At 36.8% G+C, this 13716-nt stretch overlaps 1 pseudogene; it reads left to right on the top strand.

Moving 5' to 3' along the window:
* Positions 1 to 6959: 6959 nt before the first annotated feature.
* LOC140933142 (substance-P receptor-like) lies at positions 6960 to 8623 on the top strand (annotated as a pseudogene).
* The last annotated feature ends 5093 nt before the right edge of the window (positions 8624 to 13716 follow it).

Here is a 13716-nt window from a genome sequence, read left to right on the forward strand (position 1 = left end):
TGGAAAACACATTACGAAAATTAGCAAGAAAGTTGGAAAGCAACTAGATGTTCTTTGTAGACCAAAGAATATATTATTATCGTTTCAGACCAAATTCTGCCTTTATCATTCCTTCCTAATAATGTCTCATTTTTATTACTGTTCCTTTATATGGCATCACTGTTTAAAATCTGATAGTGAAAAACTGGAGAGGTTGCATGAACGAGCACTTCGTTACTTGTACAGTGACGAGTCTTCACAAACTAGCATTTTTTATTTTTTTATCGTATTGGTTACAGTATTGTGGATCGACATATCCAGAACTTGTTAATTATTGTATTTAAGACAATAATTAAAAACAATTATCCACCTGAATATCTCAGAGACCTATTTCGGTTAAGAGACAACATAAAAAACCTGAGAGGGGTTAACAAGCTGCAAGTACCGAAACCTAATACGACTCGTAAGGGCAAGAACTCAATAAAGTACTTGGCGGCTATTACTTGGAACAAGATTTCTGATAACTTAAGATCCCTAAATACATTGTCAGCTTTTATAAAAGCAGTCTGCGGGCTAAGGTTCTAGCTAATTCTCAATAATATCTATATTTTATTATGTCATTAGGCTTTTTATTGTAAATAGCTATCTCACGTAATTTTAGGCTTTATACTGGAGAAATGTGTCTTAGACACCAAAAGCTTTATTTGCATGACCATAAAGGAATTACAGTATTGCAAAAGCTATAAGTCTAAATTTAAGAACTAATTCAACTAATTAGTACGTGCAAAACATTACAAAACGTTACAGTTCTCATTTATTCATTCTTTGATATTAATTTGGTTCTTAATTCAAAGCATTGCGAGATAAATGAAACTAATTGACAGTTAATTAAATAATCAGAAGAATTCATAAGAAGAGATATTAAAGTATCGTGTGAAAGTGATTTGAAGTCAGGTATTTTAGTTTCTAGTTTGGAGAAAAATATGTCTCTGATCTGAGAATAAGCCTTACAATCTAGTAAGAAATGATTTTCATCTTCGATTTTGTTACTTGTACAAAGGTGACATATCCTTTCATTGCGAGGAATGTTTTCGTATCTACCTGTTTCAATTCTAAGTTGATGACTACTTATTCTAAATCTAACTAATGCTTTTCTCGAAGGATTTTTTCTTGTTAAAACTAGGTACGGCGAGGGGCTATAGTCGTCTTTGATTGTACAATAAAAACTGAGTTTTTGTGATTGTTGAAGGGTCTGATTCCAGTAAGAGATGTATTTATTTTTCATTATGCCGATATACCTATTAACTATTGAGTCACTCAATGAATTACAGGAAAAGTCATAGTTTAGATCATAGTAGTCAACCATTTTCATGAGATTAGAGTAAAAGCTAGTTTTTCCGTTATGATGAAGGTCAATTGAAATTTGTAAGGCCTGTTTAACTATAGAATCTTCATCTTTACCTCTCAGATAGTCTAAGTAATGTAGAATCTTTTTATTTATATCAATGATCATGGGAAATTTACTGAGTTCAGCTCTACAAGCAATGTTGGATGCCTTGTTATGTACTTGTAAATAACGTTTACAGAATTGCAAATGGGTTTTTTCAATTGCAGAGCTGTCCCAGGACTTAAAATCTGATTTAACAAAAGCACCCCAAACTTCACTGTTGTAGGTTAGAATTGGTGAAATCATAGAGTCAAAAATTTTACACGCAAGTGAGGACTTAAGACTATTCAAATCCGTGTGCCGCCTGAGGCTGAAGAGCGCGTGAAGAGCTTTTTGTCGGAGATGTTCAAGCGAAAGTGTAAAATTTCCGGAAGATGTAATGCGAGTTCCTAAGTAAGTATAGTTTTGGACAACGTCGATTACTTCATTGCCTATGCGGAAGTTATGTCCACATTTTCGTGTGCATCGTTGAAAAATCATTATTTTGGTTTTCTTAGGATTTATTCTAAGCATCCATGAGTTGCAATATGAAGATAGTACGTTAAGGCAGTTTTGTAGACCAAGTTTGGATCGCGATAATATTATCAAGTCATCTGCGTAAAGGAGAGAGTTGAGTCTGGTGCCATTTGGTAACACGAAGGGGTCTGATAAAGCATTGTCAAATGAGAACGCTAGATCGTTAAGGTATAGGTCAAAGAGCAGAGGGCTTAAAATGCAGCCTTGCCGCACTCCTCTTGCGTATTGAAAAGATCGCGTTTTGTTATGTCCAATCCTGACAGAGCAGGTAGACTTCGAGTATAGACTCTTAATTAGACTAGAAAACTTAACTTGGACATTGATCTTAGATAACTTATAGAGAAGCCCATCATGCCAAACCGAATCAAAGGCTTTCCTAAAGTCAACAAAACACGCATATATTTTCTCCTTGTGACAATGGACATATTTGTCTATTGACTATTTTCCAATTGCCCATAATACACTCTGTTTGCCCCCCAAATTTTGCATAACTTATTGTCTTAAAATGCTCTTGGGAAAATGCAAAACTCCCAGGAGCATTTAAAAACAATGGTTTATGCAGAATTTGGGGGGCAAACAGAGTGTATTATGGGCAATTGGAAAATAGAGAATTAATGTTCGAAGTGTGAGGACATGATCTGCTGTTCTATATTATTTGCTAGAAAACCAATTTGAGACTTGTGAAGTATATTATTTAAGTCAACGTGCTTTAGAAGTCTCTGATTGAGAATTGAACAAAATAGTTTTCCAATACAACTGGAAATACAAATTCCACGGTAGTTTGATGGATCGCTTTTAGTACCACATTTAAAAATTGGTGTAATGAGGCCATCACACCACATTTGGGGCATAGTTCCTAAGCCGAGGACCGTGTTAAATAGTTTTAGATAAACAGGCATTAATTCGTTTAGGCTAGATTTGATCATTTCGTTTTTGATTTTGTCTGAAAAAGAAGATTTGTTGTTTTTGAGTTTTCCAGCTGCAGTGCGAATTTCACTTTCAGTGATGAGGTAATCCAAGGAGTGAGATCGTGTCGTAATATCCTTTGAATTCTGCAACTCATCTATAATTGCCTCCTGCTGTTCATTAAGGGGTTCATTCGAGTGCAAAGATTGAAAGTGCGACATCCATTTTTCTTCAGAAATTGGAGGGGTGTAGGTTTCCTTCATAGTGTCGTCCATTGACTTCAGACAGTTCCAAAAGCTCTTATTGTTCGAATTTTCGACCGTATTTTCAAGTTCACAGATCTCGTTGCTATAGTATTCGTTTCTCTTATGTTTCAAAAGGTTTTTATATTGTTTTAAGACGTTGTGATACTTTTCCCTGAGGGTATTGTTTAGAGGATCTCTATGTTTTTTATTAGAAAGTTTCCGCAGTTCATGTCTTTTATAGCGGCATTCTTTGTCGAACCATATTTTGTTCGAAGATATTTTGCAACGTCGGTTTTTTGCTGATTTGATCTCCAAACAGCGTTTGGCGGTTGAAATAAGAATATTTTCTACAGCATGAAGGTTCATGTCAACATTTCTCGTGATTGTTGTAGTATTCATAAAATCGTGGATCATTCTTTGAATGTCTTCAGACTGTAATGTAGCTCTAAATTTTTGTGACGAATCGTTTTCCCAAAAAAACTGTTTTGGTAAAGGAGTCAAAGAATTATTTATAATTGCCTCGTTTGATGAATCATTATCTAAATGACGGTTAACCTTAAGCCATGTTATTATTGGACTATGATCTGATAAACTGTTCGGCTCTTTCACTACAAAGATGTTATATTTCGTAGCAACTCTTGGTCACATATGAAGTAATCAATGACGCTGATTCCCGATTTACCATGAAATATAGGTCTGCCTAACGAGTCGCCATTAATTCTACCATTTAAAATTCTTAAATCCGCCCTTCTACAAATTTCCAAGAGTCGTTTTCCGTGATTATTCAAATCATTGTCAAAACTTTTTCGTTGGGTGGCGCATAACGAAGATTCAGAAAAATCGTTTGTTATTATCTTATTACCTTCTTGAAAAGCTCGATAGGATTCTTTAAAACATTCATCACATATTCTGCAGGATGTGTCTAATAATGTGTCAAACTTGATTCACTGCGACGCATTCAAATTCCAAGCCAAATCTGGCCTACTAACAGGCCAAAACATTTTCGATAATCACTGTTTTGACGTTTAATGCTGTTTTTTTTTAATTAATGCGCACCATGCGAGAAGAGCCTCCTTTTGTCTTGTTTTTTACTGAGACTCTGCTGGCAGGGTGATTAACGCACGCTACATACATACCATCAATAATAAAATATTTGAAAAAACATACAGATTTTTCTTTCCTCACGGTGGTTATATTTGCCTACGCTGCGAGCTGCATGGTTTCCCTCTTGCATGGCTTTTAGCGTTAACCAAGTGGTTCGCTTGCTTGTTGGATTTTCAATGGCAGGTCTAGATGTCGCAAAATTAACTGATTTCAAAGATTTTGGTTTATCGTTGCCATGGTAATATCGATTTTACTTAACACTACATTTTGACAAACTTCAGTCTGAGATTAGATAGTGGTGAAAATTTTCTGGCGGTTTGTTTTGACAAGGATAAAATCACTTTCTAAGGCGGTTGAAAAATATCGGTATGGTCTCCGACTGAAAATAGTATCGAATCAGCTTAATGCTATGCCTAGGAAAATCACCGAACAACAATATTTATGGTTAGTAGTCCCTGGTAAAAATTTTTCGTAGAGCGATTTTCGGTAAGTGTTCGTTATTTGTTTTATCAGACAATGGACGAAAAGATCAAAAAATGGCCTGTTCGTTTTCCCGCCAGAGAAAACCCTAATATGGAGAAGGCATTGTTCGATTGGCCAATCGTGTTGCAGTATGACGTCAAAGCGAAGTATCGATTGATTTCTAGAAAGTTCTCGGGCATGAAATTTTTTCACCCGAGCGTTCGCTTGACTGACCAAAAGCCACGCTCGTTTCTATCCGTTCGATAAACCAATCAAATCGCTCTATTTTCCGGTTCGTTTGTTGTTTCTTTTTTGATTGCGCGTTTTCATTTCAAGGTCATACGAAAGTCGCCCTACCTTCCTCATAACTCTGCAGGAGCATTTTTGAATGGTTAAAGGCACTGAACAATGACTTCAGCACAGAATTGACCTAAAACAGCAATATCCTTGTGACAAGGCTTTCTCTAAACTAAAGAAATGGTCCTTTGCTAACACAAGTCAGGGCCAGTGGGCGTTGAGTGATTCAGCCGTCATACGGTTTTCCCAGTTTGCCTCCACGGGATTTTGAGGATAAAGCTCCAAAACCAAAAGAAATTAAGGGCATATATCACAAGCAATTTTTACATGTTCTAGCACGAAATGTATCGTGCACCACCAAATGACGTTATAACTGGCAGACAATTGATTAACTGAATCTGTTCTGCGCTGCGCGCAAAATTATCCAATCCTCTCTCACTTGCAAAGAATGGTCGACTCTCAATGCAAATGCTTAGTAATTTTTTGCATCATGTATGCTGTTTTTAATGCTGAAAATTATTATAAACGTGATGTAGACGAATGAATGGCACTGATAGCTAAAATTGATCCGTCTGCCCATCTCTCTCTCTCTCTACCTCTGGGGATAAGAGTATCTATATGTATACAGCATATGAAAATGTTACGTCATTAAAGCCCAATATACGCCTATTTAGCGGCTTGTTTTTAATCATGGACATGGTAAGAGATCATTCTCTACCAGGGAAACCGTGAGAAGAGGAGGCCTAAAGAGGAGCAATCGCCCCTTGAGGCACTTATTAAGAAATCTTTACCCCTAAGGATTAATCTCTAAAACAGCCGCTGAGAAAGAAGCCGGTTCTCGAGTGTTTCGTTAACATGCCAGTGTCTTCGCGACTTAAACTTTAATTTACCATTGTAATTACGGTTGGTGTAATATCTTAACGATTTTACCGACCCAATACGTGAAAATGTAAATGTTAAATGTAAAAATTGCCAACAGCAAGGTAATACCGGAACCCCGCCTTACGACCACCTAGGTAACACGATCACCAGTTAATACGGCCAAATTTTTTTGGTCCACTGGTGACCGTATCAACGGGGTTCCACTGTACATGTAATCACGGTACTGGAGTGATTTTGTGTCAAAGGGTAATTAATAGCCGACTATTTCTAATGCAAACTGCTCTCTTTCCCGAGACGTTTGTGATATGAGCATTTTGCCCTCACACATTCAAATAAATACTAAAAATAAAGGAAAAATGCATTTTGTGCTTATTAACATCCGTATGTGGGGCAAAGAACTCGTAAAAACACTTTATCCAGATTATAAAAAAGAGCTCATTACTGCGCTTTTCAATCACACCTGAACCCTGAAGTGTAAAAGCCGCCTTCACTAATGCGTCTAGTTTCGCTGCCGCCAATCATAACTGCGATCACAAGCAACGAACCTTGGGTGCGTTTTTTTTGGGAAAATGCAAATCCGGATTTCCGAATCCAAAACGGATTTTGGGTTTTTTTAGGCAAATCCAAAAACGGATCATGAATTCATAAAATCCACACTCTAGGTGGATTCTTCGTATCAAATCCCAATCCAGATTTTTGAGATTCACAATCTGAGCGTATTGCTAGACTGTTTTTAAACCCTTACTTGTCATGTTTTTTTCCAACTAATTAAAAAAACAATTCCTCGCCTTCAGTTTTTAATTCTTATAATTTTACTATCCTAAGGAGTGTATTCTATTCGAGAAACGTTTGTCTCATACATTTCGTACATTCATTCGTGGCTTACGTTGTTTTTTCTTCTTGTCTTCGCCGTGAGAATCAGTTTGTTATTGTTTTTTTTTCCACGAGGAGCACGAGGACATGCCGTTGTCATGGTAAATGATCCTTTTTCGGATCTTCCGTTTTTTGGTAGTGAAGAATCCGTGTGATCTGAAATCACAAATCCGTTTTTGGATTCTCCCAAAAAAACGCACTATATGTTTGTCTTTTTCGCAGGTGTTGGCTAGACGTCAGGTCTGAACATGAATAACAGCAGTGCCATAAACAATGGTATCCAGGATTTTCCATCAGAGTGTCATTATCTCTCATCATCACCAGTTCCTCAATGGATCAAGAAAGTTGTGTACCTGCTCATTCTGCTTTTAGCCTTATTTTGAAACGCATCAGTCATGTGGATAGTATACAAGCAAAGGCGCATGCACAAGGCAACAAACTACCTTATAGTCAATATGGCGGTAAGCTGAACTATTTAACTAAAACCTAACATTTTTTCAAAGACATTTTCACTGTTGAGTATAATTTTAAACGTAAAACTCATGTAACGAAGTCCAAAGAGCTGTTAGGAAAGATAAATTGGGTTCTTTCAACTGATGACCCTCCGAATACTCATTGATGTCTTTGATTCGTTATTAGCCACGTCAGGTGTACCCTACCACTCTCACATTTTGACAAATGTTTGACAAGTTTTCCTTAGATCTTAAATAGGGAATTTTAGATCCAACGACGCGGACGACAAAGAGAAGGTCATAAAAATAATTGGTGTAATTAGCAAAACAACAACTTCCCACGTGCATCACACTTTTTGTACACTTGAAAATCGATGCCTGTTTTCAATCATTTCAACCAAGTTCTGAGTTGGATGAAAAAGTTGAACAACCAAACCAACCAATGAACAGCTTTTTCGCAATAGAACCTCAAAAAACCCAACCAACCAAAAACTGTTGGTTCAAATTTTAGAACACGACCTAGGAAGTATTTTGCCACTTTTCTTGGTAGGTTGGAGATCTTTTTATGGCCATCTGCAGTATGATACCCACCACTATCAGTATGTTCCGTGGCATACACTCATGGGTGAATGATGGTCTTTTTGGACAAATTTCCTGCAAACTACTTCTCCTCTCACAAGGATCATCGATGGCCTGCTCAATTATCACTCTTACAGCCTTGGCTTTTGAGAGGTACTTTGCTGTTGTTTTTCCAATGTGGAACGCCGTAATTGCAACGAAAACAAGATGGACGGTAGCTCTTGTTTGGATAGCCTCGTTTGCATACACATCACCAATAATTTACGCTAGAAAGGTCCGACTTTATAAAGGTGTTCCCTTTTGCATTGAAGAATGGGCCCCCGCGTTTGATCCTAAAAGAGCTCCAGCGATTTACACCATCGTTTCCTTTGTGTTACTGTATGCATTACTACTTTTAGTGATTTCTGGTTTGTACTCAATCATAATCGTGAAAGTTTGGGCGAGGCACATTCCAGGCAACTCAACTCCGGCAAAAGTTCGACTCTTGAATAAATCCAAGAAAAACGTGTTAAAGATGTTGATGACAGTGGTTGTAGCCTTTGCTCTGTGTTGGTTTTTGATGCACCTCAACTTGTTTTTGCAAGACTTCAGCAACATTTTCGGTCCTTGTGGGATTCCAGTGGCTATGCAGACCACCGGGTTTTTGTTTGGTCTTGCAAACAGTACTATCAATTGCTGTATATATGTTATTTTCAGTCAAGATTTCCGACGCGGATTTAAAGATCTTGCGACGCCTTTTGTTTCGGAAAAGATCAACTTTGCTTCTGGAAAACACACCAGGAGCCACAATGGATACGACACGAGATAGTCAGAAAAGCTCTCTCAAGCCACAATCTTTCAGCTTACCGATAACACCAAAGTTTAAAATGGTACTTGATTAACGAAAAATTAAATAAGTCACTACTTTAGAATAAGGACAAAACTGTAGTACAAAGCCAGGACACACCACTCTACAGAAAGACTGGTGCTACCTGAGTTAGGTACCATCCTTCCTCAATATAAAAATTCTGAATATTCTTTTTTCTAATATGAGCAGAAAATAAGATAGTAAGATGTAAATTGTACTGTCACAATTTGTAATTATCGTCGCACTTTGTAATACCTGTCGCAATTTGTAATAAACCATGTCGCGCTTTGTAATAAAAAAGCTGTCGCTTTTAGTAATAACTGTTACTTTGAAATAAACTAAGCTGTCGCAATTTGTAACAAAGTGCGGCGCACTTTGTAATAATTTTTTGAGAGTTATTCAACTTATTTCGTCAACATTAATATAATGCCAAAATATGAATGGTACTTCGTTAACAAAAATGATGACGTCTGCACTGAAACACGTAACTTACAAAATTACGTTTATAATTTATATCTCCGCTCATTCAAACCATTTAACTTTATTCGCGGTCCTAAACATTTTTTTTAAAAATAATGTTGATTAGTTATTTAATATACGAAATTCTGTATTCTTAAACCTCGCTATTTTACCAGATGGTTTGCATGCAGTGGTTACTTGGGGGGTGTACTCCTTCATATGGCCAATACAGGGATGTGCCGTTGGACAGAGCGTTGTCAGAGTACAGAATGTAGACACACTAGACACAAACGAGCCATTATTAAAAGGCATTTAATTTCCACATATCGTAACATCCATCCTTGCATCCGGGACACCGGGAAAGCTTTCCTTTTTAGATCTTATCACAGGTCGACACAACACCGTCCTGGTCTAACGAGCAATCTTAAAAGAAGTAATAGTGGCTTCTATATTTTGGCCAACTTAATCAGACGAGGCCTGTAAAAATGCAAATTGTAATTTACTGCAAATAAACAAAAAAGCGTCACCAGAGGCAAACCGTCGAACCACAACAGAAACATAAACGCAAAATCCAATTAGTCGGTGGCCAATACCTTTGTATGTACCTGTTTTTTTATAAAACTCACTTGGGGTTATACACTGAGCCAGCTGACCATTTGGTCCATTATTCTCTCTTGATTTGGTCCCATATAGGAGCAAAAGGAGTATCATTCCATATTAAAACAATTTCTTTCTATGGAACCCTCTAAAGGAAATACCGTGGCGATAGTAAAAAGTTCTCCTTCACTGCGTGCAACTCGTAAGACCTTGAAATTCTTCAAAGCGTGTTCAGGATTTTTTTTTCCCAAAAAATGGAAAGGATAATAAACCAAACCATCCATGGCTACTTGAGTTACCCTTGGCTATATCTAAGGATCAAACCAACGACACAAAGCCAACAAGGTAAAAAATGATACCGTATTTAAGGTCTGAGATCCTCAGCGGTACTTAGCTACCAAGACATGACTCTTTTGTTGTAAATGTTGCTTTAATTTTGTTACTTAAATATTTTTGAATTTAAATATATGAAATGATTCATATCTTTTTCTTGGTGATATGTCACAGGTTTAATGTCTTTCATAAAAGCGATTCTCGTTGGTCATGTGATCAATTAAGGCAGAAAAATTTATAACGGAAGACATGCATGTTTGACCAAAGAAAATAATTTAAGTTTATAAAAAAGTGCGATGGAATTATTACAAATTGCGACTGCTTAGTTTATTACAAAGTGCGATGGACAGTTATTACAAATTGCGACAGCTATTTTATTACAAAGTGCGACACGGTTTATTACAAGTTGCAACAGTTATTACAAAGTGCGATGGATTTATTATAAATTGCAACAGGTATTACAAAGTGCGATGATTATTACAAATTGCTACAGTACATAATATTACTATGAATTTTAGCTGAGAAAGTTAATTAGGCACTTACAAGTAATTAATAAATCGTTAGAACCGGTTTGTTATTGTGACAAATAAGAAAACCACAGCCCAATTTTCGGTTGTGAAAAAGTAGTCTTAATCTTAAGACTTGATTTAAAAATAGCCCGTAAATATCTTAGTCAGGATTTTTTTATGTGACACCGGAATACATCCTATCCTTGATGTCAAGGTCGTTTAACAAATGAAAATGTTCAAACCACAGCCATTTTTGGTAAATCAAGTGGACAAAACAAAAAGAACTATAACTTATATAATTTAGTTTTCTGCATAGGAAACTGCCCACCTACCACTCTTTTAAGCCATCATTTTTTTTTCCTAAGTAAGAAGTAAGTGATAATGTTGGCTTAGGGGAGGGGTAGATGGGCAGTTTCCCAGAAACCTAAACTGATCCATTTACAGTACGCTTTTTTTTTACAATATTACACTGTAAGTACGTTTCCCAGTAGAAAGAATATTGTGACAAATGGCGTCTGAATGCGACAGCACACACGCACACACAACAAAAAAAGCCAATTAGCTAACGCTTCCCTGCCCCCATCCCCTGCAGGGCATTGAAGTTGAATTGTCTAAAGAAAGGTGACCACTTCTTTCGCTCGAAACTGGAAGCACACCAAAAGTGCAAGCAGGTTTGCTAATCTCCGAGGAAAAAATGAAAACTGCGGACAAAAGTGAATTGTGTGAATTTTAGACAGTGCCTTTCAGTGCTAATTGCAACAAAAAAGAAAACAATTCCTATCTTAAAGGATGAGCCTTAGCTTAGGGCGAATGTCTTGCAGAATTAAGGCGACATTAATCCATTACCGTGTCAGATGGTTTTTTAAAAAAATAAAACTAAAAAATTCTGGTTACGTCTCCTTCCTGCAAAACATCCACTAGGCGAAAATTATGCGTAATTTTAAATGTGTTTTGGTGTTCTTGTCACTTTCTAATAAATGTTCATTTTGAGTGATCTTGATAATTGCATGTATAGAGTCTACGCTGATATGAATATTATGCCTACAAGCAGATCTATTATGCTGGAGCGCAATTAAGAAACGTCCGGTTTTTTTGAAAGCTTGTCAAAGCTAACTTCTGGATGACGTCTGAGAGGATTATTTTACGAAGCAACCGTGACATGTTTAAATTCCAGTTTTTAAAGTTCCTTGTATTACACCTCGATCTATCAATTCTGATCTAAGAGCTTGTTTCACAGCTAGGTATGTATATTCGGCAGGTTATTCAGCTCACTTGAGGTTCTATATATGTTCGAAATGAACGGTGACAACAAGTGGTTTACAAAACAATGTTAAACAGTTTCTCGACGAGCTTTCCGCAAGCGATAAAAAGGCTTACTTCAGTTAAGAACCCAACGGTCCGGCTTGCCAGTTCTAGTCAAAGCACCAGTCTCAAAGTGTAATCTTAAGTAAGGTTTAGCTGGGTTTGGGATTCTGTTGCTAAGATCTAGAAAATCATTTTCCATAAGGTATGCATCCAAATTCTAAGACTTCGGAGTTTCGATCTCTGTCATCCTTGTAACGGATTTGCAAACAAGTATCCTCTGAATCACCGGGTGCTCTAAACACTGCTTTGCTTTTTAGTTTCTTTACAGTTAAAAGGAAAAAAATAAAACGACCCAGACCAGATTAACGTAAAAAAAAAAAACAGTTAAATGTCCAAAAAGATACAAACAATCTAAACTGTAAGAAGTGATGAAAAATTTCCCAAATTTAATCTGCTAAATATTGGGTTCTCCTTTGATAATTCGCAATGAACCGCACTACAGTATGTGCCACCACAAGACTTAACAACAAAGACGATTAGTTATGCTATCCATGAAATGGAATTTTACTCGTATGGTATGGTCAGAGCATTCTACACATTTCATCTCTTATCGATGTCGAAACGTTGAGGCTTGCTGCCTTTCTCTACAACAATCTGGAAGAGAAAAACAAGAAAACTTAGTATTCTAAGTAGATGTCAAGAGAAATCGAGACGGACAATTTAAAAAAAAATGGCGAATATTTTGACTGAAACTAGTCTTTTTCTCAGAAAAAGTCGGAGCGGCCATTAGACTATAAACTGGCATAATTGTTCATCAGTTACTATACATTGCATGTAGTTTTGATTGATTTAGTCTGCTCGTGGTTGGCGCTTTTCTGAGCCAAGATAGTGAGATCACGGTAAGTATGAGGCAAGCATCTTTAAGTGATAGCATCACGTTTGCAGGAAAAAAAAAGTTGACTTTAAAAAAAAGGTGGAAAATAAGTTGTCGCGATGAGATCGATGAGACCCATTCGGAAATTGGTTAATCCCGAATATTTATCCAAGGCCTGATTTTTGAGGGTGATGCAATAAAAGCAATTGATTTTGAAAGTTTAGCTCCTGTAATCATGTTTATTTCAGAATGCGGTAAAAAAAAACAAACCCTAATATCTGAAGATATCTACAAATGCATCTTTATCTCTCCATTTTTCGGGATAAGAGTAGCTATGCACTAAGGGTAGAATATGTTGGATCACTGTAGCCTTATACACCCCTACTGGGCGCCTTCTTGTCTAAATAATTATCATGTAGCTTCGAATTCCCTGTCATGAAAAGATTCTCTGTCAAGGAAAACCGAGAGAACAGCGAGCTTGAAGAGAAACAATCACCCCTGAGGGGAATTTTTGTTCTTGAAGATTCTTGAATCAATACTTTTTCGAGGAAACTTTACAATCACCCCTTAGGCCACATTTAGGAATCTCCACAATTTTTTTGTTTACTCATATGATGTTAACATGCCAGTGGCTTCGTGATATAACCTTTATCACTGTAATTGCCAATGAAAACAGTAAATTACAGGTAATCAGGGTAATGCAGTAATTCTGAGTGAAAAGGTTATGAAAATGCCAGACTGGTACATGCTGGCTGCTCTTATTCCTGAGACCTATGTGATTTCAATATTCTGCTGCCAAACGCTCTCTTCAAATAGTAAAAAAGAGAACTAAAAATAACGCAAGTTCCGCTTAAGGTAATTTGTGTTCAAAATTGTCATTAAGGATTTTAGAATTAAATGGGCTAAAATCCTCCCCTCACTCTATTACCTAAATAACCCATTTGTCGTGATTTCGCAAACATGAATTTAAAGTTAGCTCCAAGATAACGATTGACATATTCATCAGTTTTTGCTTAATTTTGTAGTCTCCATGGCGCCGCGATAGACAAA

The sequence above is a fragment of the Porites lutea genome, chromosome 4 (genome assembly GCF_958299795.1).
Source record: "Porites lutea chromosome 4, jaPorLute2.1, whole genome shotgun sequence".
NCBI lineage: Eukaryota > Metazoa > Cnidaria > Anthozoa > Scleractinia > Poritidae > Porites > Porites lutea.